Source organism: Macrotis lagotis, chromosome 5 (genome assembly GCF_037893015.1).
Source record: "Macrotis lagotis isolate mMagLag1 chromosome 5, bilby.v1.9.chrom.fasta, whole genome shotgun sequence".
In the NCBI taxonomy this organism is placed as follows: Eukaryota; Metazoa; Chordata; class Mammalia; order Peramelemorphia; family Peramelidae; genus Macrotis; species Macrotis lagotis.
The window spans coordinates 8,463,267-8,490,365 of NC_133662.1; the positions used below are offsets into that span (position 1 = coordinate 8,463,267).

A 27,099-nucleotide genomic window follows, 5' to 3' on the forward strand; every position below is an offset into this window, starting at 1 on the left:
AACACTGTTGTTCTATTAGAAACCAGGAGGGATGGGAATTCAGAGAAGCCTGGAAGAATTTGCATGAACTGATGCTGAGCAAGATGAGCAGAACCAGAAGAACATTGTACACCCTAACAGCAACATGGGGATGATGATCAACCTTAATGGACTTGCTCATACCAACAGGGCAACAATCAGGCATAATTCTGGGCTATCTGTGATGGAGAATACCATCTGTATCCAGAGAAAGATTTGTGAAGTTTGAACAAAGACCAAAACTGTTACCTTTAATTTAAAAAAAAATCTTATTATATAATTTTGCTCTTATACTTTATTTTTCTTCCTTAAGGATATGATTTTTCTCTCTCATCATATTCAACTTAAATCAATGTATACCATGGAAAATGTAAAGACTAACAGACTGCTTTTTGTGGAGCTGGAGGGGAAGCAAGATTAGGGTGAAAAAATTGTAAAATTCAAAATAAATAAAATTTTTTATTAAAAAAACGTCTAAGTACTGGGAGGTTCTGAAGGTCTCATCTGAGAACTTTACAAATGATTGTAATTAAGAGAGACACTATAGTCTACCAGCATTTGTTTAAAACAGTTTTGATTTTTCTATCCCCTTTTCATTTACCTTTTTTATGCAACTCTTCAGTCATGCATTTGGCGATTGAATTATCTGTTCAGTTCTGGTCTTTGTGTCAGGAAATTCTGGAAGTCTATTTCAATGAACATCCATCTTTTTCCCTGACAGTAGATGCTGAATTTTGCAGGGTAGTACATTCTGGGTTGTAGTCCCAGGTCCTTAGCTCTCCAAAATATGTTATTACAGTTCTTCGGACTCTTCAATGTTGAGGCAGATAGGTCCTGTGTTAGTCTGATTATGTTCCCTTTGTATCTGAATTGTTTTCTTTTTGCTGCTGCAATATTCTCTCCTTTATTTGAGGGTTCTAGAATTTGGCTATTACAGCCCTTGGAGTTTTTAATCCTGAAGTCCCTTTCTAGGAGGGGTTCTATAGTTATATTGGTGACTTTTTCCAATAGATTTAGGCAGTTTTCCCTTATAATTTCCTGCATGACGTTTTCCAGGTTCTTTTGTTGGTCCAGGCTTTCTGGTAGTCCAATGATTCATAGATTGTCTCTTCTCGATCTCTTTTTCAGGTCATTTGTTTTCCCTAAAAGTTACTTTATATTTTCTTCAATGTTTTCAGCCTTTTTATTTTGTTTGATGGAATCTTGTAATCTTGTAGATTCATTGGTTTCTAATTGTTTGATTTTAATATTTTGGATTTTATTTTCTTCAATTTCTTTCAATTTCTTCTGTGTTTGCTTTTCCAATTGGTTATTTTTACTTTTAATGGAGTTGATTTCTTTGGGCAACTTGTCATAATTTTCCTGCATGACTTTCATTTCTTTCTTCCATTTTTCTTCTTCCTCTCTTCTTTGGTTTTTAAATTCTTTTTTAAGCTATTCAATGAGCTTTTAGTATTTGAGTCCAGTTTATAGACTGTTTTGATACTTCCCCGGTAAGTGATTTTTCACTACTTTCTTTTTCAGACACAGCATTGCTGTCATCTTTGTCTGTAAAGTATTTTTCTATAGTGAGCACTCTTTTAGCTTTTTTGTTCATCTTTGTTGTTTTAGTTCTGCCCCTGGAGGGTAGGGAGTATAGATTTATTTTGCTGGGGCTGGGATCTGATTCCTTGCTTGTTGATGGACAAGATGTTGCCTATGCAGTCCAGACCTTGCCTTTCCAGGGGTTGTTTATTTTTCCCCTTTATGTCCACATTCTGACTTAATAGAGGATTGTTCCCAGCCCAGTCCTGTCTTTTACCCCAGTGTTTTCAGGGTTCAGACTTTGTTTTCCCATCTTATTATATCTTGTTATGCTTCCATCTATATCACAGAAAAAAACATTTTTAACACATACAACTGTTTTATACATATTTCCATATTAGCCATCAGAACAAAAAGGGAAAAACCACGAGAAAAAACAGAAAACAAATTTTAAAAGATGAAAATAATATGCTTTGATCTACAGTCAGACTCTATAGTTCTTTCTGTGGATGTGGATGCTATTTTTCATCACAGGTCTTTTGGAAATGTCTTTGATCTCTATATTGTTAAGAAGAGCTAAGTTTTAATCTTAGTTTATCATCACACAGAGTTACTGATAATGTGTACAATGTTATTTTGGGTTTTCATTCAACATCAGTTCATACAAGTCTTTCCAGGTTAGAAAAAAGTTTTTAGTGCATAGCTGAAATTCAAGAATAGCTTGCATATAGTCAGAAAAACTAACTTTGAATAATTTTAATGCTAGTGCTTTCCTTTTGCTGATTATCTCCAATTTATGCTAAGTATGTATGTGGGGGGGTGTATACACACATACACACACACATATATGTATATATATATATATATATATGTCTTTATCTCTTCATAAATATTTTCATGTTATCTTCTCCATTAAGACTTCTCCATGTACTTAAGGGAAAAGACAGATTTTTGCCTTTCTTTGTATCTCCACAACTTAGATTAACTGGATCTATATGATCTTTAACAATTCATTTCACCACTCAGTCTTAGTTATGTCAAGCTCACTGATTTATGATTTATAAACTGCATATTTTTGAACATGGTTTCATCTACAGGCCTGCAGTGCCTCTCAAATTTTCCATGACTTTTCATAGATCACCAATAGCAATTTAATCACATCTGCTAGTTTTCTTCAATATTTTGGCATATTCAGTTCTTCCCAGCCCAGTGATTTGGAACACCTAGGAACTCTATGATCCCCTCACTTAATTGTTCAATGTCCACTTAAACCATTTTTGTTCTATGTTCAATCTTTTAAAGATCATTCCCTTAATAAATAAAAGTAAACTAGAAATTAACTAATTCTACCTTCTCTCTGTCATAAGCTGCCATCAAAACCCATCCAGCATAATAATTCTATTCCCTTTGGGGCAGGTAGGTGGTGCAATGGATAATGTGTCAATAGTGTCAAATGTTTCCTCAGAGGGATAGTTAGGTTGCACAATGGATAGAGCACCAGCCCTGGAGTCAGGAGGACCTGAGTTGAAATTCAACCTCAGACACTTAATAATTACCTAGCTGTGTGACTTTGGGCACTGCCTTGCAAAAAGAAAAAAAAATTTCTTCTTATGAACAATTTATTAGAAATTTTGTCATTATTAAACTGATATATTATTGTCTGATCTTGTTATCTCTTATATTTTATGTTTCTTCCTTATGGATATGATTTCTCTCTCATCACATTCAATTTGGATCAATGTGTACCATGGAAACAAGGTAAAGACTGGCAAATTGCCTTCTTTGGGGGTGGGGGAGGGAAGTAAGATTAGGGGAAAAATTGTAAAACTCAAAATAAATAAAATCTTTTTAAAGAAAAGAAATTTTGTCATTATTGAAGAAGCTTCCTAAAGAATCATAATATTTATGCTATATGTATTGATTATTGTGAAACTTTTTAAAAAAAATTCTTATTTATTTGCCAACTACATGTAATGTTAGTTTTCAACAATCATTTTTTACATTTTTCTCCCTCCGTTCCCTCCTGCTCCTCCTGACAGAAATGTAATATAAACTCTATAACTATTCTAAACATAGATCCATATTAATCACTACTTTTAAAAATGAGTTCCTCACTATGTTCCTATGAGACATCAGAGACAGCAACAGTTTATCGAGAAAGTGGTATTACTGGGAAAATCTTTATGGGCAATGTTTTACAGAAAATTAGGCTACAAAATGGTTTTATGGCAAGGGTTCAATCAACATTTATTTATGAAGCACATGCTATGGGACCTGGGACTGGACTAAGCATCTGAGTTTCAAAAAAATGCAAAAGAGAGTCTCTGCCCTCAAACATGAGTCTGTACATAAACAACTATCCAAAACAAGATACATACAGGATAAATTGTTGATGCTCTTCCATTCTACACATTGTTATTATTCAGCCATATTTGATTCTTCATTGACCTCATTTGGTATTTTCTTGACAAAGATAAGGAATTGGTTTACCATTTCCTTCTTTGGGTCACTTTACAGATGAAGAACCTGAGGCAAAAGAGGTTGTGATTTGCTAAGGGTCATTGTAACTATCTGAGAGCAGATTTGAATTTGGAAAAAAAGTCTTCCTGATTCCAGACCTGCCACCCTATCTATCTGCCTCAGGATAAATAGGAAATAATTAGCAAAGGGAAAGCATTAAAATTAATATTACTTAGAGAAGTTAAAGAAGACTCCTAATTTTAAAAAATGCAATTCCTGAGGAGGGAGAACTTCTAGGCAATAGTAAGAGTTAGAAAAAATGTCTGAAGCTGTTGTTTATGGAATGCCAAGAAACCGGTGTTATTTGAGTACATATTGGAGCAGTAAGTATAAGAAGATTGGAAAGATATTGGAAAGGTAGGAATACCAGAGTTTTTTTGCATTTAATCTTGGAGACAATAGGGAGCCAATGGAGTTTATTAAGTAAGGGAGTGATATGATCAGAACTGTACTTTAGGAAAATCACTTGAGTAGCTGATTGAAATATGGATTAGAGTGGGGGGAGATATTGAGAAACCTTCAACAGGCTAGGTATGAGACGATGAGGGCCTGAACTATTGGTGAGTATGTGAGAAGAGAAAAGCAAATATATATATATATATATATATATATATATATATATATATATATATATATATATATATATATATATATATTATATTCAAAAGATGTTGCCAATATAATAAAAATGACAATTTTGCCTAAATCTATTTATTCAATATCACCCTAATTAAATTACTAACACATTATTTTATTTGGCCAGAAAAATAATAATAAAATTCATTTGGAAGAATAAAAGGTTGAGAATATCAAAGGAATTAATGAAAAAAGTAAAGGAAGGATATATTATATTGATAAATCACTATCAAAATTATCTGGTCTTGGCTAAGAGAAATGTGGATCAGTGGAACAGAATAGTTACACAATACATAGTAGAGAATGATAATAATAACCTTATATTTGACAATTATAATGATTCAAACTTTTGAGATAAAACTATTTGGTAAAAATTATTGGGTAAACTGAAAAGTAATCTGGCAGAAATTGGATATGGACCAATATCTTATACTATTTACCAACTAAGGTCAAAATGGATATGTGATCTAGATATAAGGGAGTCTCTTAAGAAAATTAGATCATGGAACACATTACCTATAGATAAGGAAGAATTTATAGAAAAAGTGCAATAGTATTGAGATGTAAAGTGGATAATTTTGAGTACATTAAACTAAAAAGTTCTTGAACCAATATCTCCAAAATTAGAAGGAAAGCAGAAAATTATGGGAGGAAGGAAGGGGGAAGCTTTGTAAACAGTTTCTCAGATAAAGGTCTCACCTCAAACAGGTTTCATATCTCAAACAAAACTTTCTCAGATTTATAAGAATAAGAATCATTTCCCAATTGATAAATGGTCAAAGGATATGAACTGACAGTTTTTCAATGAAGAAATCAAAGCTATCTATCTATCTATCTATCTATGTAGTTATATCTATCTATCTATCTATATATATATGTAGTTATATGAAAAAAATGATCCAAGTCATTATTAGAAAAATACAAATTAAAACAACTTTGAGATATCTCATACCTATCACTCTGGCTAAAATGATAGGAGAAAATGGCAAATGTTGCAAGAGATATGGAAAAATTCCGACAATTATTACACTGTTTTGGAACTATAAACAGATCCATCGTTTTGGACAGCAATCTAGAATTATGCCCAAAGAGTTATAAAACAGAATATCCTTTGATCCAGCAATACTACTATTATATGTTTCCCAAGGTGATTAGGGAAAAAGGAAAAAAACCTATTATGTACTAAATTATTTATTGCAGCTCTCTTTGTGGTGGCAAAGAACTAGAAGGGGGTTGTCCTATACTATAGAAAATGATGAGTTGGTGGATTTTAGAAAAATATGGAAAGATCTGCATGAAATAATGAAAAGTGAAATGAGAACCAAGAGAACAGTAAGCGGTAATATTTTTTCAGAAAATAATTGTGAATGACCAAGTTATTCTGAATAATTTAAATATTCAAATCAAATATAAAGACCTTTGAAGAAAATGATAAACAGAAATATAATACATAGTATGGTTTTACATAGATTTACAAATCTATGTGAAATGGTAGCTTTTTCTAATGCAGAATAGGAAGGGAGAGAGACACCAAAAAGTATATTTAAAAATAGATTTTAAAAAGGCAAAATCAACATACCTTAGCAATGGACAGGATATAGGGGATGAGAGAGAGTGAGGAATCCAGGATGGCTTCCAGGTTGTGAGCCTGAGGGAACTGGAAGGATTAAGTTACCCTTTACAGTAATAAAGTAGAGAGGAGGGAGACTTTAAGGGAAAGATAATGAATTCTATTTTAGACATGGTGAGTTTAAAATATTTGAAAAGCATATGGAAATATAAGACTGGAAGTCAACAGAAATTAGTGATGGATAAGTAGATTCAAGACTACTCAGCATAGAGATGGTAATTAAATCCATAGAAACTTGTGAGATCACCAAGTAAAGTAGAGAGAGAAAAGGGCCCAGGATAGAATGCTGAAGGACAACCCTAGTAAAGAAGAAAAAATAGTCAGGTAGGTAAGATTAGACCCAGAAGAGAGTGGTATCCCCAAAACAGTATATTTAAGAGGAAAGAGCGATCAGCAGTAACAAGCTGCAGAGAGGTCAAGGAGAATGAGGATTAAGAAAAGGCCATTGGATTTGGCAAATAAATCATTAGTAACTTTGGAGAACAGCTTCAATAGAAGGATAAAGTCTGAAGCTAAAATCTAAGGGATTAATACAAGAGAAAAAGTGGAAGTTTTTAGACAAAATTTTTTTTACTTTATTTTCAAACAACATGCAAAGATACTTTCCAATGATCATTTTTAGGTAAGATTTTGAGTTTCACATTTTTCTTCCTCCCTCCCTTCCCTTCTCCTTCTCCCTGACAGAAAGCACTCAGATATAGGTTGGACATCTATAACAAAGTTAAACATATATCTATACTAAACATATTATAAAATAAAAATCAAATCTGAAAGGGGAAAGAATGATTTACAAAAGACAGTTCCTTCTCTGAATATGGATGGTATTTTCCATCTTATACTCCTGAAATAAGCAAGTCCATCATTGCTGATCATCACCCATTGTTGCTGTTGGTGTATACAATGTTGTTCTGCTCACTTCATTCAGCATCAGTCCATGCAAGTCTTTCTATATTTTTCTGAAGTTGTGTCACTCATTTCTTATTGAACAATAGTATTCCATCCTATGGGATGATGATCAAACATGATGGATTTGCTCACTCCATCAGTGCAATAATCAGGGACAATTTTAGGGAATCTGTGATGGAGAAAACTATATTCAGAGAAAGAACTGTGAGATTTAAAGGAAGACCAAAGCTTATCTTCAATTTTTAAAGTTGTCTTATGTTTACATAATTTTGTTATCTCTAATGTTTTCTTTCTTCCTTTTGGAACTATTTCTTCTCTCACAACACATTCAATTTTGATCTATGCATATCATGGATGCAGATGTAAAGATTTAATCAGATTGCCTTCTGTTTGAGGGAGGGAGGAAGGCTGAAAAAAATGTAAAACTCAAAACCTTGAAAAAAAAGATTGGTTGGAAACCATCATTGTATGTAATTGGAAAACAAAATGTTTATATAATGGGGAAAAAAAAGTGATCCATCAAATTCCTATACTGCAATTGGTTCAACCATTCCCCAATTGATTTTCAGTTCTTTGCCACTATGAAGTGGGGTTGTAATTTTTTGTGATCTCTTTGGGATACAGACCTAGTAGTGGCATCAAAGGAGTATCACAGTTACTCCAAATTGCTCTCCAGAAAGGTTGGATCAGTTCACAACTCCATCAACAATGCATTAGTGTCCCAGTTTTCCCACATCCCCCCCAACATTGATCATTTTCCTTTTTAGTCATATTAGACAATCTGATAGGTTTGAGGTGGTACCTCAGAGCAAAAATCTTTTAAAGGGACTTAGTTACAAAGGGCAGAAGATAGTTGGCAGAGATAAATGGAGGATCCTTTTACAAGAAGGAGAAATGGATATGTTTATAGTCAGTAGGGAATGATACAGTAGAAAGATAGATTGAGGAGCAGAGCCAAGATGGCAGCATGAAGGAAGCATTTCCTGAGAACTCCAACACCCCAAACTCCCAAAAAACAAAGGATGACTCTAGCTAAAATTTAGAGGGGCAGAATCCACAGGAAAACTAAGTGATACATTTTCCCAGTCCAAGATAACCTAGAAGTTCTGCGGGAAAGGTATGTTTCACCAGGACCTGGGGTTGGGAAAAAAGCCAAGGCCCAGCCCAGCACAGCACAGCCCAGAGATCACTGGCAATAGCTTGAAGGGGCAGGAAGAGAACTCTGCTGCACCTGGATGAGTGTGGAGTGGGAACACAGGCCGCAGATTCTGCAGCGAGAATTGGGAGAAAGCAGCCTGCACCCCCAGACACTGTAAGGGAAGTCTGAAGAGATTTCTCTGCTCTCCCAGGGGTAGGACCCTGCTGCTTGTCTTCACTCACATATTGCAGTTTAGGCTTCCATACTAAATAGCCAAACTGGATCTTTCCTTATAGCCCCAGGGCAGAGGGTAGTGCTGTAATCATCTCATATCAAAGCATAGATTAGAGAGCACAAGACCCTGGAGAAATAAATGTCCCAGTGGGCTGTCCCCCCCCCCCAAAAAAAAAACCCAAAGCCTTGGAAGTGCTGTAAATTAGTCTTGGGCTGAGGAAATGAGTAAACAAAAAAGAAGAATCTGATCATAGAGAATTACTTTAGTTCCATGGAAGATCAAAACACATACTCAGATGTCAATGAAGTCGAAGCTTTCATATCCAAAACGTCCAGGAGAAATAGAAAATAGGCTGAGATTATGGATGAGCTCAAAATAGATTTTGAAAAGCAATTAAAGGAGGTAGAGGAAAAATTGGGAGGAGAAATGAGAGCGATGCTGAAAAATCATGAAAACCAAACCAAAAGCTTGGTGAAAGAAATACAGAAAATACTGAAGAAAATAATATGTTAAAAACCAGTTTAGGCTTAATGGAAAAAAGAAAAACAAAAGGCAAATGAGGAGAAGAATGCCTTAAAAAACAGGATTGGCCAGCTGGAAAAGGAGATAAAAAGGCTCTCTGAAGAAAATAACTCCTTCAAATGCGAAATGGAACTAAAGGAAGCTGATGACTTTGCAAGAAAGCAGGAAGAAATAAAACTCTTCTAAAAAAGGCCAAAAATTAGAAGAAAATGTGAAATATCTCACTGGAAAAACAACCAACCTTGAAAACAAATCCAGAAGAAATTATTTAAAAATTATTGGGCTAGGTACGCACGGGCCTCGGGATGGCAGCGGCGGTGGCTGCGGGCACAGAGGTGGTGGCGACCGGCCCAACAGCTGTGCCAGCGGCAGAGGAGGGCCCCGGTGAAGAGGCGGCGCGGGCGGCTGGCCCTCTACCGCAGGCCCCGGCAGCATCGACCAGGCCCCGCTTGTCGTGGCTGCCGCTGGTATGGCTGAAGGCGCTGGTGAAGGCAGACTCAGACATGACCCTGGCGGGCCAGGAAGCCGTCTTCATCCTGGCTCGAACCGCGGGTTTCTTTTTTTTAGGTGTGGAGAGGATTAAACGTCCATCTCTGAAATTCTGTAAGAAGCAAATGAGATTGTCAAAAAAGAAAGTATAGAGAAGAGAGGAGCAAATGCAGAAGCTCATCAGGAACCTACCTCTTTTACTCTCTATCCCTCAAAGAGCTGAGAAAAAATTGAGGAGCCAGAGAAGGAAACAAAGGAATGGTTAGAAAAGCAGAAGAACCAGGACAGAGTGGAACTGTTTGTGGAGACAATTGCAAAAGATGCTTACTTGTGTGCTCAACAAGGGAAAAGGAAAACTCTCCAGAGGAAGGACCTGGATAATGCAATAGAAGCTGTGGATGAATTTGCTTTTCTAGAAGGTACTATGGACTGAGCTGTCTGTGTTCTGCAGTCCTGGAACCCCTTCCTGAATTCTACCTGAGCTTCAGCAGGCCTCACATGTGTCTGAACACTGCCCTAAATGAGCTGTGTTCTAGGGGAACACTGTCCTTATTTTGGCCCATTCCTTTATTTTTGATTGTGCTAATGATCTCTGAAAGGATATCCACTCAAGAAGGAACTGGTCTGTGATTTCAGTTCTTAGCTTCTCTGGGCAAATGTCACTACTGCCTCTGTCTTTCATGACGGGGTTGGTTCCACACCTGATCCCTGGAGAGAGAGAGAGAGAGAGAGAGAGAGAGAGAGAGAGAGAGAGAGAGAGAGATGAAGGAATTTTTCTTGGTAAAGAGGCCTTTTAAAAAATGAAGCACAAAATAAAGCTGTCTACACCAATGTGCATTAAATGTTGCCCTTTTTCCTTGACAAGAGTTGCTTAGAATTTCATCTCTTCCCTTTCCCTGTAACTCTTTCCCATCTCATTTCACTAACAGCTGTTCCATCCTATTATTCTTTTTTATCTATCCCTCTTGTTCTCCATTTTTTTAAAATGCAGTAACATTAGCTCAGATAGAGTATGTAGTTATGATGAATGAAATCCTAATGTTAGAAAAAGGAATTTTTTTAAAACATGACTTTGTTAACTGTCTTGTCAGAGCATTTGGTTACCATATAGGTAACTTTTTTGCCTCCAGAATTTGTAGGGTGTCAGCCCAAGTGCTAGAGGTACCAAAAATCCATACAAATGTTTTGATAGAAGGACAATGTAAGTCATTTGGTATGAGAAATAGAAAGGAGATTCTGAGACCATGCATGGTGACTTGTTGCCTGTTAAATAAAGTTCATTGCTCAGTTTAAAAAAAAATTATTGGGCTATCTGAAAGCCATGACCAGAAGAGCCTAGACTTCACATTTCAAGAAATAATACAGCAAAATCGTCCTGAGATCCTAGAAGAAGAGGGTAAAATAGAAATCGAGAGAATTCACCAGCCACCCCCTGAAAGGGACCCAAAAGAAAAACTTCCAGGAATAATACAGCCAAATTCCAAAACTTCCAAATCAAAGAGAAAATTCTAAAAGCTGCCAGAAACAAAAAATTCAACTACTGAGCCTCCATAGTCAGGATTACACAAAATCTGGCAGCATCTACATTAAGGACTCGTAGGGATTGGAATATGATATTCTGGAAGGCAAAAGATCTGGGTTTACAACCGAGAATCAACTACCCAGAAAAAGTGAACATCCTCTTTCAGGGGAAAAGATGGACTTTCAAACTTTCCTATCTAAACAACCAGAGCTGAACAAAAAGTTTGATCTCCAAGTACAGGATGCTGGTGAACCATAGAGGGAGTGGAAGAGAGGGACTAACTATGAGGAACTTGATGATGTTGAACTGTTTGTATTCCTGCACGGGAAGATGATATTGATAACTCATATGAACTTTCTCATTTATAAGAGGTGTTAGAAGGAGTATATATAGACAGGACATAGGAAGGAGTGGAATATAAAGGTATGATGTAGTAAAGAGATGGAGTCAATGGGTGATGGGGAAAGTACTGGGAGGAAGGAAAAGGAGATGAAGAAGCTGAGAGATTTCACATAAGAGTCAAGAAAAAGCTTTTTGAATGGAGTGGGGGGGGGAAGCAAGGGGGAATGAGTGAGCCTTCATTCTCATTGGAAAGGACTCAGGGAGGAAATGACATACACACTTAATAGGGTGAGGAAATCTATCTTGCCCTGGAGAAGGATGGGAAGAAAGGGATGGGATGAGGGGGAATGGGGTGAATAAGTGATAGAAGAGAGGGAAGATTGAGGGAGAGGGTACTCAGATTCAACACACTTTCGAACAGGGCCAGGATGAAAGGAGAGTGGGGAGAAATAGAGTGGAGGTACAGCTAGTAATAGCAACTAAGGGAAAAATATTGAAGCAACTTCTCTGGTGGACTTACGATAAAGAAAGCAACTCACCCCAAAAACAGAACACAGACTGAAGTACAAATTTTTTTCTCTCTCTTTATTCTTGAGGTTTCTCATCTTCTGGGGGGGTATGTTTATTCTTATGTTTACTCTTATAACATTAAATTTACATCAATGTATGGCATGGAAACAATGTAGAGACTGTCAGACAACCTTCTGTGAGAGGGAGGGGAGGGAGGTGGGGGGGAATTGTAGAATTCAGAGCCTTGCAAAAAATGATGGGTACATATTACTATTGTATATAATTGGAAAACAAATAAAATTTTTAAATTTTTAAAAAAAGTAAGATAGATTGAAGATAAATGATAGAGTGGGGCTGGGGGAGGAAGCAATCTGTTGGAGGAGATGGGTAAGAATGGGATCACTTGAAGGATTAACCTTGTAAGGTCACTTCATCATTTAAAATAGGGTGAAGGAGGAGAGAGTAGCAGAAGGTACCACAATGAAAGGAAATGTGGAAGAGAGGAGAAAATGGCATGGCCTCAATTTTTTCTCATAAAATATGAGGCAAAATTCTCTGCTGAGAGGATAGGAGGAGGGAAAGCTATGAGAGGTTCGAGGAGGGAATGAAAAGGTTTGGAAAAGCTTCTGTGGAGAGTGGGATAATGTGTTGATAGACATTTATGGAAGAATTGCCTAATAGCAGTGAAGGCCCTTTAGTAGTTTCATGATTTTCTCTTTGTTGAGCAGTACACATATAAAAGTATAGGCAATAGGTGATAGGATTGATCTAAGGCTGAAGCAAAATTGTCTATAATTGGCAATATGAGAGAGTGACTAAGGATTCAAGAAAGTACAGTATAGAACTGAGTTAATTCAAGGAATCAAAATAGAGAAAAGAGAAGAGAATAGTGGAAGGGGAGATGGCCTGGTAGAAAATTGCTCAGTCAAGGAATTAGAGGTCACCGTATGGATGAAGAATGGAGTAGGGAAGGTAGCTGGAGAGATAAAAAGCTCTCCAATAGATTATATTTGGATAGGACATTTCAGAATTCTTGAATACAGAGATTGTAGACAATGGCAAGATGAAGATTATGAGGGTGTATAGCTGAGGCAAAATGGAATAGTTCATGAGAAGCAAGTAGATTGGTTAGGGTACTTGAGATATAAGCACTAAGGGCTGGAAACAATGACTAGGTGCTCTCTTCCCTTCACCTTGTCCATCAGCTTCCAGAATCATACCTCCCCCACAACTATCTTTCCCATATCAGATTTTATTTCCCTTTGAGCTTATTCAACATGATTAATGTACAGATGAGCTACTCAATCTATAATGTAGAGATATTAAAGCTTATAATTTCTCTATCTCACAGATTTGGGGTAAGATTTACAAAAGAATAATATTAGAATAACTCATAAATGTGAACCAATGTTTTCATGTGCTTAGCAGATGTTTTTCTCATGCAAATCAGACTTAGGTATACCAGTTCTGTGCTGACACTGATTTACATACAATCAGAAATATTTTTTCTTTATCATTTATTGACCTCCAGGACACAAACTTGAAATGAATCAATAAGCACCCCTGCCCCAAGTAGTGAAAATTCTAACAAGAGAGAGACAATATATAAACAAATATATATGAATCCAACACCAGGTAATTTGAGGAAGGAAGCTATAAGTAGCCATATCAGGAAAGGCTTCATGGAAAATGTGGTACTTGGGCCAAACTTTGAGGTAAACTGAGGATTCTAAGAAATGAAAACAAAGTACATGCTAGATCTGGGCAGAAGCATTGAGATTGGAAAGAGCATGTGAGAAATAGCCAGAGGGTCTATTTGACCTCTTGCCTGGACTATTAAAAAAACATTCCCTATTGGTCTAGATAGCATAATAGATTGAGTCATAGATCTAGGATAAGAAAAATCTGAGTTCAAATATGGTCTTAGACATTTACTAGCTGAATGATCCAGAAGAAATGACTTGTCTACCTCAATTTCTTCACCTTAATTCTTCATCAGAATTATAATCTATCTCCCAAGATTATTGTGAGGATCCAAGTAGATATTATTTGTAAAGCACTTAGCACAGTGTCTGACATAGTTTGCTGTTGTTCAGTCATGTCCCTTCATGACCCCACTTGAGATTTTCTTGGCGAAGACAGTGGAGTGGTTTGTGTTTCCTTCTCCAGCTGATTTTACAGCTAAAGAAACTGAGGCAAATAAGATGAAGTGACTTGCCTAAGGTGTCATCACTGAGGCCAGATTTGAATTCACTGTGCCACCTAACTGATCATATAGTAGACACTTAATAGTTGGTGCCTCTTTCTGAGTCCTTTGTCCTAGATGGCACTGCTGAGATCAACTTGGAAGTTTAATGATCTTGACTTATTCATCCACTGAAAAGTGAATTTTTGATTCTGGGAATTTTGAACAGTTTTTGGGGGGGTTGCAAGGCAATGGGGTTAAGTACATAACTACCCAATTATTAAGTGTCTGAGGCCGTATTTGAACTCAGGTCCTCCTACCTCCAGGGCTAGTACTCTATCCGCAGCATAACTACTCTTGAACAACTCTTGAAGGAAAAAGTTTAAGTCGATGGAAAAACAGGCAATCTAGGAAATGTTGTTTACATTAAATGCTTCAAGAATAAGATTGTGTGTTTGAGAAACAGTTCTATAAACAATACTTAAAATATCTCACCAAGAAATATCTTAAAGAACAATCTTCAAGATTGGCTTTGTGTGGTTACATCTGACAAAGAGACTTTGAACCACCTCACACCTCTCAGATTGGCCAGTATGACCAGGAAGGATAATGATCATTGTTGGAAGGGATGTGGGAAATCTGGGACACTATTACACTGTTGGTGGAGCTGTGAACTCATCCAACCCTTCTGGAGAACTATTTGGAAATATGCCCTAAAGGCAACAAAAATGTGCATACCCTTTGACCCAGCAATATCACTACTGGGTCTATACCCTGAAGAGATGAGTAAAAAGGGTAAAAACATTACTTGTACAAAAATATTTATAGCAGCCCTGTTTGTGGTGTCAAAGAATTGGAAATCCAATAAATGTCCTTCAATTGGGGAATGGCTTAGCAAACTGTGGTATATGTATGTCATGGAACACTATTGTTCTATTAGAAACCTGGAGGGATGGGATTTCAGGGAAACCTGGAGGGATTTGCATCTTGTTGAACAAGATGAGCAGAACCAGAAAAACACTGTACACCCTAACAGCAACATGGGAGTGATGTTCAACCTTGAAGGAATTGCTCATTCCATCAGTGTAACAATCGGGAACAATTTTGGGCTGTCTGCAAAGGAGAGTACCATCTGTATCCAGATAAGGAGCTGTGGAGTTTGAACAAAGTGCAAGGACTACTCCCTTCAATTTAGAAAAAAACAGATATCTTACTGTCTGATCTTGTTACCTCTTAGAATTCTCTTCTCTTTAAGGATATGATTTCTCTCTCATTACACCCAATTTGGATCAAGGTACAACATGGAAACAAAATAAAGACTGACAGAGTGCTGTCTGGGGTGGGGCAAGATTGGGGGAAAATTGTAAAACTCAAATAATATCTTTAATAAAAATAAATTTTAAAAAAAGAGACTCTGAACTTCATTATTTCCAGATTAGTAAAGATAAGGAAAGTTCTGAATATTAAAAATGTTCAAAAGAATAAAACATTATGAATTAACTTTACTTTGTTGGCAAATGAAGCTGATAGTGTTTAAAAAAATCAATGCGCAGCCCCTTTTTCCTGGCTTCAGGTTTTCTTCTCTTCAATCTATCTTTCATATAGTCACTCCAATGATTCTCCTAAAGCATAAGTCTCACTGTGTTATACTCCTTTATTCAGTAAAATCAATATTCCAATGGTTCTATTTTATCTCTAAGATAAACTCAAACCCTTCTTGTTTGTAATTTAAAGCCTTTTCCTACGTGGCTTCAACCTACCTTTCCTACCTTGGATTTATTGGAATAAAGCTTGCAAAGTCATTTCTAGTGGTATTATAGACTTTCATAAGCTGTTTATTTTATTCTATGATCCAAGAATACCTTGAGGGTAGAGACTTTTTTCATGTTTGTCTTTTTACCCTCTACTGTATCTAATACAGTGTCTGGCATATAGAAAGAAGTAGTATGGCACACTAGACTTGAAGTCAGGAAGACCTGACTTGAATCCTGCCACAGACATTTACTACTTCTGTAAACTACTTTTGCAAACTTCTCAAAGATTTTCTCATCTATATTTAGTTATAGAACCTACATACCAAGGTTGTTGTGAGAATCAAATAAGAATTATATATACAAACCTTCAAGTGATATATAAATAGCAATTATTAATGCTTAATGAATTCACTTTAATTGAAAGCCAGAGCTATATTTTCATCTTTATATCAACGAGAATGATCTTCACACTAGAAAGAGGAAGGAAAATAGTGATCACTAAGAACCAGTTCATGAGGTAAGTCATGCCAGGCAAGTTTCATTTCCATTTTTGACAAAAATACATATTGATGGATGGATTAAGGAATTTTTGTAGACATTCTGTAGGTTATCATATACCTGCCATGTACCTTTGTTATAGACTTTTCTAGATTTTTAGTAAGGAATATTATAGAGTCCCTTATGATTTTCTGGTTCTAAAAAATGAAAAATTTGAGCAAGATTGCAATAGAATAATGTGGGTTTATAATTAGTCAGATAACTAATGTTAATTGATTGATGTTAACCTAGAAAGAAGTCTTTAGAACCTTGCTATAGTGATCAAATCTTAGACCTCATTCTGCTCAATATTGGTTATCAATGAAAATGTGTTTATTATAATACAAAGCCTTAACATCAAAATGATTTGATATTGGCTAAAAAAAAAAAAAGAAGTGGATCAGAGTACAGATTAGGTACATAACATACAGATGGAAAGAATACACTATTTTAAAAAAAATTGCTAGGAAAGGAGTCTGGCAGAAATTAGATCAAGACCAACACCTTAGACTATACACCAAGATAACATCCAAACAGACTAACGACCTGAATAGAAAAAAGTCATATTAGAAAAGTAAGAGAAAATTATCTTTCAGACTTATGGGTAGAAGAATTTGTAACATAAAAAAATGATAGAGGATCATACAAAGTAAATGGATAATTTTTATTATATAAAATTTAACAATTTTTGCACAAGCAAATCAAATATAGTAATTATAAAAGGGAAACAGGTAACTTAGGTGAGAAATCGCTACAGCAAGTTTGTTTGATTAAAGTCTTAAGTGCTGAATGGTCAGGCAATGTAAATAAGCAGTTTTCAAAAGAAGAAATTCAAACCCATCTAAAATATTTTAAAAGTGCTCAATATCTCTAAAATTTAGAGAAATGCAAAATAAAGCAAACATTGTTTTATCTCAAACCTATCAGAATAACAACAATGACAAAAAAGAAAATTTTAAATGGTAGAGGGCCTATAGGAAAATAGGGCACTGTTACTGGAGTTAAGCCTTAGGCTAATCATTCTAGAAAGCATTTTAGACTAATGCCTAGACAACTTTCCAGACTCTGTATGCATACCCTTTGACCCAGCTGTTCAAGCTGTTCAACTATTAGGCCTATATCCCCCCACCTAAATCAAAATAAGCTGAAAAATCTATATCAAAACATAATAGCTTGTTTCCCCTTAATCAAAATTTCCAAACTAAGGGAGTATTAGCCTTTTCTGGGATGAATAAATACACTGTGGCACATAAATTGATGGAACTTTATTGTGCCATAAGAAATGATGAAATGGATAATTATAAAGCAAACTGGGAAAATTCTTATGAATAGGAGCACGATGAAATGAATAAAACTAGAACAATTTTTTCTCACACACACAAAAACATAAACACACAAATCAAATATCATTTTAAGATCAGTATTCTGCTAGTGCTATTTCCCTATTAATGACAGAAAACAATAATTGCAATGACCAAAATTATGGGTGACTCAAAGGGGAATAGAGAGATTCAAGGAGACCTTATGTAGTCTGCAGCATATTACCAAAGATGATTCATATGTAAATCTATGACAAATCATTAGCAAATCATTAGCAAATATAATATTTGGGGGGGGCTTTGTTTTTTTTGTGTTTTTTTTTTGCAAGGCAATGGGGTTAAGTGGCTTGCCCAAGGCCACACAGCTAGGTCATTATTAAGTGTCTGAGGACAGATTTGAACTCAGGTACTCCTGACTCCAGGGCCGGTGCTCTACTGCACCACCTAGTTGCCCCTAGCAAATATAATATTCAAAAAGGAAAGAGAAAACACAAATCAACAATTTATGTACCTACTCTGTTCTACTGATCCACTTTTAGCCACGTTCAAATCATTTGATGATTAAGGCTTTGTAATATAATAAGCACTTTCATTGGTAACACTTATTGAACAAAATGAGGTCTGAGATTTGATTACTGAAGCAATTCTCTAAAGGCATCCTGCCAGTTATATTTAGCATTATAATGAAAACTTTGAATGACTTTGGCACTATGATCAAAACAATGACAAACTATGAATCCCAAAGAATTAAGATGAAACATCTCACCTAACAGAAGCAATAAACTTGATTAATATGATCTATGTTTAACTTAGTTTTACATGTATACCTTATATATTGATTACTTACTTTCAGGAGGAGGGGAGAAAGAAGGGAGGGAAGGAGAAAAATGTAAAACTCAAAGTCTTACAAAAAATGATGGTTGAAAACAATTGCATGTAGTTGAATAAAATATTTAATTAAAAATTGATACAAAGATATTTTCAGACATGACTAATGTTGGATTTTGTTTTATGAACTATGCAACTACCAATTGAGGGAACTGGGTTTTGTTTTTGTTTGCTGGAGGGAGGAACAGTAAATTAATTATTTTTTTTAAAAAACACTTTTTTACCTGAAAAATAAAAAATATTTAAAAGCTTTAGGTATCCTTGAAAATGTTTGTTTATGAGTCAAATTTTTAAAAAAAAACAAGTCATTTCCCAATTGACAAATGGACAATAGCTATGCAAAGGAAATTTACATATGAGGAAATCAAAGCAATCCATAGTCATATGATAAATTGCTCTAAATCACTACTTATTAGAGAAAATGCAAATTAAAGCATCTCTGAAGTACCACTTCACACCTCTCAGACTGGCCAATATGACCAGAAAGGACAATGATCAATGTTGAAAGGCATGTGGGAAATCTGGGACACTAATACATTGTTGATGGGGCTGTGAACTCATCCAACCTTTCTGGAGAACAATTTGGAATTACACCCAAAGGGCAACCAAAAATGTGCATACCCTTTGATCCAGCAATAACACTACTAGGTCTATACCCTGAAGAGATGATGAAACGGGGTAAAAACATCACTTGAACAAAAATATTCATAGCAGCCCTGTTTGTGGTGGCAAAGAATTGGAAACTGAGTGAATGTCCATCAATGGGGGAATGTCTGAACAAATTGTGGTCTATGTATGTCATGGAACACTATTCTTCTATTAGAAACCAGGAAGGATGGGAATTCAGGGAAGCCTGGAAGAATTTGCATGAACTGATGCTGAGCAAGATGAGCAGAACCAGAAGAACAATGTACACCCTATCAGCAACATGGGGATGATGATCAACCTTAGTGGATTTGCTCATTCCATCAGTGCAATAATCAGGGACAATTTTGGGCTATCTGTGATGGAGAATACCAGCTATATCCAGAGAAAGAATTGTGGAGTTTGAACAAAGTCCAAAGATTATTACCTTCAATTTAGGAAAAAAAACCCATTAGCTTATTGTGTAATTTTGCTATCTCTTATACTTTATTTTTCTTCCTTAAGGATATGATTTCGTTCTCATCACATTCAACTTAGATCAACGTATACCATGGAAATAATGTAGACTAACAGACTGCCTTTTGTGGGGGTGGGAGGAAGGGAAGCAAGATTGGAGGGAGAAACTGTAAAATTCAAAATAAATTTTTAAAAAAGTTTCCGTTTATATAAACCTGGAGGCATGAGCAGAAATGACATGGTAAATCTGCTCATTTTGACTTGGATTAGAGATTTTTGTTGTTGTTCAGTCATTTAGTCATGTCCAACCCTTTATGATCTATGGATCACGGCATAATACAGGACATTTACTAGAGGGAGAAGACGGTAGTCACAAGAGCTCAGGGGGCAAAGGTAGCCATGCCTAAGAACTGAACTTTGTTATCAAATTCCTTCCAGACTCTGCCCCATTCAATTCTCCTGCCATAAAAATGTAAGAAAGCTATAGTGACTCAGTTCTGTTTGTCCATACCTGATGACTGTTTGAGTCCCATGGAGGACTTGGTCGTGTGTTTGATGTTTCTTACCTGAGGAGGTTCAAGGGGGGAGGGAGACTGATATCAAGGTCTAGAAAGTCAAAAAGAAAAAAAAAATCAAACCTTTGTCTCAAAGTTATTTGCCTACCTCCTCTGTTGCTGTTTTTAATTTAGAATCTTGAACTAAGAAGGTAGGATATGATATTAGTGGGAGGGTCGGGCCTGGGTCTGAGGTGAGGGTGAGGGATCTTTTATTTGGGGAGGGAATCTGGATGGAGGTGGAAGATGTCACTTGAAAAGAAATAAATTGATGAGAATTGAGGTGGCAGGGACATTGTTAGTGATTGTCAAAGGAAATTCAGTAGTTACTTTAGTTTATATAGTTTAATGCTCAGGGGAGTAGTTTTTTGTTTTTGTTTTTTAAATTTTCATTTATTTAAGGCAATGGGGTTAAGTGACTTGACCAAGGTCACACAGCTAGGAAATTATTATGTGAGGTCACATTTGAACTCAGATCCTCCTGACTCCAGGGCTAGTGCTCTATCCACTAAGCCATCCAGCTGCCCTTGGGGAAGTGATTTTTAAGGGAGAAGAGTAACTCTAATTTTGAGTATTAGGGTCATAGAGAGGGAAGGGTACTGAAATGGGTCCTCAACATGTCTAAGGATAATAATGACTGAGCTCCAAATAACCATTATCTCTGAGCTCTAAGCTACCTTAACCTCAGACATAACCTTCCTGATAAGGTCCTGTGATATGTCCTGTGACAAGACCATCCTGACCCACATGTTAGGGTGGGGTTAGTGATTTAAAATGGTGATTATAGAATAAAATGAAGACATAAACAAGACATGGAGAAAGATGTTTGTGGAAAAAGGTAGAATCTTGACCTGGGCATAAAGTCTGAGTAGATAAAGTATATACTTTTTCAGAGAAAAGGGAGGATCTGTGGGTATAAGTGAGGAAGCTGGGGTTATAGGGAGGACCATTCAAAATATTTCTCAGAAACAAAGAGGCAAAGACATCAGCAATTCTCTGATCAGACTGGGAAGGCTTCTTAAAGGACAAGGATGGGTTTGGTGGAGGCATGAACGGTATTCTTGGTAGGGAAGAATAATATGGAAGATAGGAAGAATCTTGGAAAGCTTAAGATCAGTTGAATATGATTGGATAGGTAGCATAAGTCCAGACCATGGAGGGTTTTGAAAAGCAAGGAAGAGAAATTTGCATTCAAGAAGGTATTAAAGAATCTTTGAAATTTTCCTGATGGAAATAAGGACACTGAGGCAAACAGGATCAAATGACTTACCCAAGGTCACAGAGCTAGTAGATATCTGGGGCAGGATTTGAACTCAGGTCTCCCACACCACATGCCCTGCTCTCCTCCCCAAGGTCTGAAACTGGTTACATACTGGTGTTAACCACACTTTCCTAACTCCTCCCAATACAGATAGCATGTTAGGCTCCCTTTGAAAGCTCTGCCCTTTCTCTCTGCCAGGCTGCTAATAACAACCCAGTTACATGCATGACCTTGAAAGCTGTTCCCCCCCTCTTTTTTCCTAACATTACTATTTTTCTTAAGGAACTCTGAATTTCTATGGGAAATCTTGCTGTTAATCTCTGTACTTTGATACTTGTTATTTTGGGGGCCGGTTAGGTTTTTGCAAGGCAAAGGAGGTTAAGTGGCTTGCCCAAGGCCACACAGCTAGGTAATTAAGTATGAGACTGGATTTGAACCCAGGTACTCCTGACTCCAGGGTGGGTGCTTTATCCACTGTGCCACCTAGCCGCCCCTGATACTTGTTATTTTTAAACATTTATAATAATCCATGAAATAAAATGTATGGCCTCTCTTACAACTATCACTCAGAGAGCAGGTAGGGGCATAAAGTGTATTGAAGAACTGAAATCAATTGGAAATGGACTTTTGCTCCCATCATCCTTATGATGCTAAAATAAAACGAGGGATTTCACAACTTCACAACATTTATTGGGCTCACTAGGGAAGGGGAGGACATGGACAAATCACAGGATGAACAGATATAGATTAATTATGATCTGTATAATTGAAAACAAAACTCACATTGATCAGATGATAATCCTTTATTTTTATGTTTCAATAATTTTCAGAGATTTGAGGGTCAAGGATTTATACATTCTGATTAGAACTAAACTCTACATTTTATCTGATGCCATTCTCCCACTCCTTCCAAAGGTCAAAGTTTGTAATACTCATTGGTTTAACATGACAACACCTGTGACTGGTTTTTGTAAATTATGTATGTATCCATATATATACATATAAAGATGTACAAATGCATATAGTTTATAAACTTAGTTTATATATACTGCATATTTCACCATAAAACTATTTCTACTTAAGTCTTGCTTTCTAATTAGACATTCCTATTCCCAAAAACTTGGGGAATATATCATATGCCAGGAAGGGAAGGTTTTAAGGAAACTTATGCTAAACAATTTGTGTATTGTGTTCTTTCCCATCTCCTGCTTTTGCCAACTCTGATTCTTATGCCTGCAGTTCTCATCTATGCATGCTAAATATTAGCTGGTATTTGAATAGGGCTTCATGGTTTGCAAAGGACTTTATATATTTTGATTTATCCATTTTTTCAAACCCCACTTAATATACTATGTGTGCCATAAAACCTTAATCCTAGTGATTATGTAGTTTTCAGGATCAAGAAAATCCTGTGAATTGTCCACCGCTATTTGAATGTCAGACAGCATTACCTGTGACCATGACTAAGAATTTTAATTTGGGGGCCAACTTCCTCAGCTGGAAAATGAAGGAGTTAAACTAGATAACCTCCCTCCAGCTCAAAATTCCATGAGATTCAATTATCCCCATATTGATAATCTGCCTTGTTAATTGCTGTGGTTTCCTTAACTTTGCTTCATTTTCCTCATTCATGAGCTGAGAAGCAAACCACTCTTAATTCCCTGCCAAGAAAACCCCAAATGCAGTGGAACATGACTGAATGACAAAGAGGCAGTACTTCAGGATTACTACACTGGGCCTGGGACTAATTTTTACTTTCATCCTTAATAGTTGTATGGGCAAGTCATTTGACCACCCCCAATTGCCTCAGGCAATTTAGAACTCATGCAAGGAATTCCTAGATCAGGAATAATTGCATTCCTGTACCAAGCATCTCTTTATTTTTTCTTGTCCTTCATGATCACTTTATGGAGTCATAGTATTCTATCAGCATACATCTTTTTTCAGCTACAATGCAGTTTCTAAATGTTGTTTTTCACAGATAGCTATGATCTTATCTTTCCCTAGGGCCAGGTATCATCTGTAACCTCACTAGCCAACTTTCAGTGTCTGCCTTCTCACAGCTACATAGCCTGTTTCTGTAGTAATACTGAATTATGCAAAATGTCTAATATTTAAGAACCACTGCTTCTTTGAAGGTAAGTCAGCAAGCTTCCTTACACTTAATTCTATTTTCCCTACTTTTTATCATGCATGTGATGTAACCTATAGATTTATCACTTCACCTTTGACAGTAATTTTTATATACAAATGAAAAATATAAAATCGGGAAAATGAAAAACTTTTATTTCAAAAATACAAAATTACAAACAAAAAGAAACAACTTCAAGTGCTTGCCACCTCTGATTTGATCACTGGTCCACATAGAAAAATCCTTGGCTTCCTGGGTCGGGAAGAGCTACAATATTGAACAAGCAAGATAGGACCCTGAAAATCCAAAAGAGGATAGATTATTTCAAAACCTTTCCTTCTTCCTTTTCTACAAGAGAAGCATTCCCAATTGTGTTTGTTAGCTAAGTCCATAGAGATGGTAACTAGGTATAATAAGTCAATCTCAGAACAGAAATCAAGTACTTAGTGCCAAGTAGATCACTCCTATCTTGGTTCTTGCTACCTTCCACTCAACAAGAGATGCTGCAAACATTTCCTTATTTATACTTTTAAAAGTCCTAGGGGGCTGCTAGGTGGTGCAGTGGATAGAGCACAGGCCCTGTAGTCAGGAGTCATATCTGGCCTCAGACATTTAGTAATTACCTAGATTGTGGCCTTGGGCTGTTTTACAAAATCTAAAGTTCTGGAAATTCAGTTCTCTTAACAGTAGAGAAAGTGTGGGAAAAACATGAGCTTCACACAAGAGCCAAAGTTATTAGTTCTTCCTATCCACAACACCTGCAGGAAGATAATAAGGCAAGAGATCTAGGCTTATGGCTTCCAGATCATCCTACAATCCATGCTCAATTCACAGGATGGGTCAGAGTGTTTTTCTTGTCTCCAATGCAGGTGTCAGAGACTCTAGTCTGAAAAACTCATCATTCCCAACTTTTAGAGGCGTTAGGTCTGGATGAAAGATATTCTGAGAGCCCTGAAATGCATTAAGAGAATGCCATGGTGTTAGTAGAAAGAGAAAATGTCATTGCAAAGAATTTTTTAGGTTTTTGCAAGGCCAATGAGGTTAAGTGGCTTGCCCACAGCTAGGTAATTGTCAGAGTCCGAATTAGAGCCCAAGTACTCTGTCACCTAGCTGCCCAATGCAGAGACATTTGTTAAGCTTGGTTAAAGAGGAAATAAACAATGCAGAGACATTTGTAGATCTTGGTTTAAAAGGAAATAAACATCGTGGACTGCTTTCAAAAGAAAAGAAAATGCATGAAAGGATATAAGAAGAGTCAGAAGTTGCAGAAGGTTGCACCATATAAGGGTCAGACTATTTGGAAAGGAATATAAGCTAAGGAACCTTCCTTTTGGGAGACGATGGAAATAGCAAAACCTGCAGTTTGAGAACAGCCATCTTCAATTTAAAATAAGAAAACCCGAATGACTACCACCGCATCTCTACATAGAACTTACCTTTCTTCACCTTTAGAACCTGCTGCTTAGAATTCCTACCTATGGATAATGAGAAAAAGGGAAGAAAAAGGAAAGGAGAGAATTCAGAGAGTTGCCAAGCACTTGAGCGTCCCGCGCCCCCCACCCCCAGCTCCCGACCAGGAGCGTCAGTGCGCTGCGGTGGTGGCATCAAAGAGATACTCAGATCCACTCTGGGGTCATCATGCTAGTCACGGCCTCTCGCCCGCCCCCGACCACGCAGGCCCCGCTTCCCCCGGTCACTCACCCGCGGCTCAGCTGCGCGGCTCCTAAATCCTGGAAGGAAACACAATTCACTCAGAAGGGCGGGGAAAGGGGGCCAGAAGGGCAGCACGTGCTCCTCCGAGGCTGGATCAGTCGCGAAGGGTGACGTCACGGGGACATCGGAAACTCTAGTCTGCACGTTAGGATCATCCCGTCCGAACCTCACCCGGCTCCCGCCCTGCCATCCCTGCCAGGATCCCGCCCTGCCAACCCTGCCCGGCCCGCGAGGCCTTACCGGCAGCCGGGCCCCTTGTAAGGTGGCTGCGGAAGCTGGCGCCATAATGCGGCGAAGCCCACCGAGGTCAGCCACCGGGCGAACGGCCACGCGGGGCGGCCGGCGCGGCCACCATCGCGCACCGAGCAGGTAGAGGAAAGGCTACCCCTCCCCCAGAGGGCGTTACTTAAAGCCGCGGGAGAGGGCGGGGGAGGGGAGGGCTTGAGAGGGGAGGCTGCCCGGCAATGCCTGACGCCACCGCCAGCCTCGCTGCTTTCAGTACAAGACAAATGAAACCAGAGGAAGAGTCATAAAGACTTCTTTTTAACCCTCCTTTTAATTTGGAGGGGCAATCTGTGGGAGGGGGTTTTGCTGATTAAAATAAAGCCACTCACAATACAGGCATATTGGAGAGCCAAACCCAGAAAGGAAAGCCCCCACGGTTGGACGGAAGTGTGCTCCAGCAGGAAGGGGAGGGTTCAGCGCCGGGTTGCACTTCCCTTATCGGGATCCTCCCCGAGGCCTCGTGGCGCGCTCAGTTGCTAAGAGGTTTTTTAAGGAAAAAAAAAAGAGAAGGCGCCAAGTACGGAGGGAGAACCCTCAGGCGCACGCGCGGCTGCCCCTCCGGCTAGGCTTTGGAGCTGTGCGCCGCCCCCACTTGAAGCACCTTCTTTGCTTGCTACCTCCCATTGCACGCCCACCGCTCAAAGGAGACCCAGGCCCTTATTTCAGTGACTGTTGTGACTATCACTCCTGCTGCCATTTGGGAGGGGAATTCGATTCAGATCTCTAGGATAAAGTGAGGAGTGCAACATGTCTCAAGATTGTTGCGAAAATGAAAAAAAAAAACATTTTGTAAAGTACTATGGTTTAGACTGGAGAACACAAGATGTAAAGTGAAAAAGTCCCATTCTTAGGAGTACGATCAAGGGGGATAAGACAGTAGCATCTCATTTATATGCACCCTAAAGCCTACAAAAAATGTTTTGCTTAGAAAAGCCATGTGAGGAGTATACCAACAATTACAGTGTTAGGTTGGATGTAACAGGTTAAAATTTGGTTATTTTGTCCTGTTCAGCTTTTCATGACCGCTGGGATTTTCTGGGATACTGCAGTGGTTTACCATTTCCTTCTCCAATTCATTTTATAGATGAAGAAACTGAGGCAGAGTGAATTGCCTAGGTCACACTTCTAGTGAGTTCCTGAGGTCTTCCAGACTCCAGACTCAGTACTCAGTTCACTGAACCACCAAAGAGAAAATCTTGTAAAATATAAATCTATAAATATAAAATCTATAAAAATAATTGTATGTAAATATAAATACATAAACATATTGTATACATATAAAATAGAAAATATAAAAAAATAAGCTCCAAAGTCATGGACTTGTATTTCAAGAAGGTCAGAGACAGATAAGTCTGTAACCCAAAGTAATAATAGCAACT

General features: G+C 37.4%; 1 long non-coding RNA gene and 2 other non-coding genes across 5 annotated transcripts; all 3 read right to left on the reverse strand.

Annotated features, from left to right (window-relative positions):
- Positions 1 to 464: 464 nt before the first annotated feature.
- Positions 465 to 25,837, reverse strand: LOC141523481 (uncharacterized). Of its 3 annotated transcripts, XR_012478498.1 has the most exons (7): positions 25,676 to 25,837; positions 25,424 to 25,452; positions 25,159 to 25,197; positions 20,343 to 24,018; positions 16,297 to 16,401; positions 9,371 to 10,326; positions 465 to 1,881 (listed from the first exon to the last, which is right to left on the reverse strand). It is a non-coding gene; the product is annotated as an uncharacterized LOC141523481 (long non-coding RNA). The 3 variants fall into 3 exon arrangements; XR_012478499.1 differs by having other exon boundaries at positions 9,371 to 9,730; positions 16,297 to 24,018; XR_012478497.1 differs by having other exon boundaries at positions 16,297 to 24,018.
- On the reverse strand, positions 24,560 to 24,628 carry LOC141490315 (small nucleolar RNA SNORD52). Its single transcript, XR_012469155.1, has one exon. It is a non-coding gene; the product is annotated as a small nucleolar RNA SNORD52 (small nucleolar RNA).
- LOC141490320 (small nucleolar RNA SNORD48) lies at positions 25,303 to 25,365 on the reverse strand. The gene has a single exon (XR_012469160.1). It is a non-coding gene; the product is annotated as a small nucleolar RNA SNORD48 (small nucleolar RNA).
- Positions 25,838 to 27,099: the final 1,262 nt, after the last annotated feature.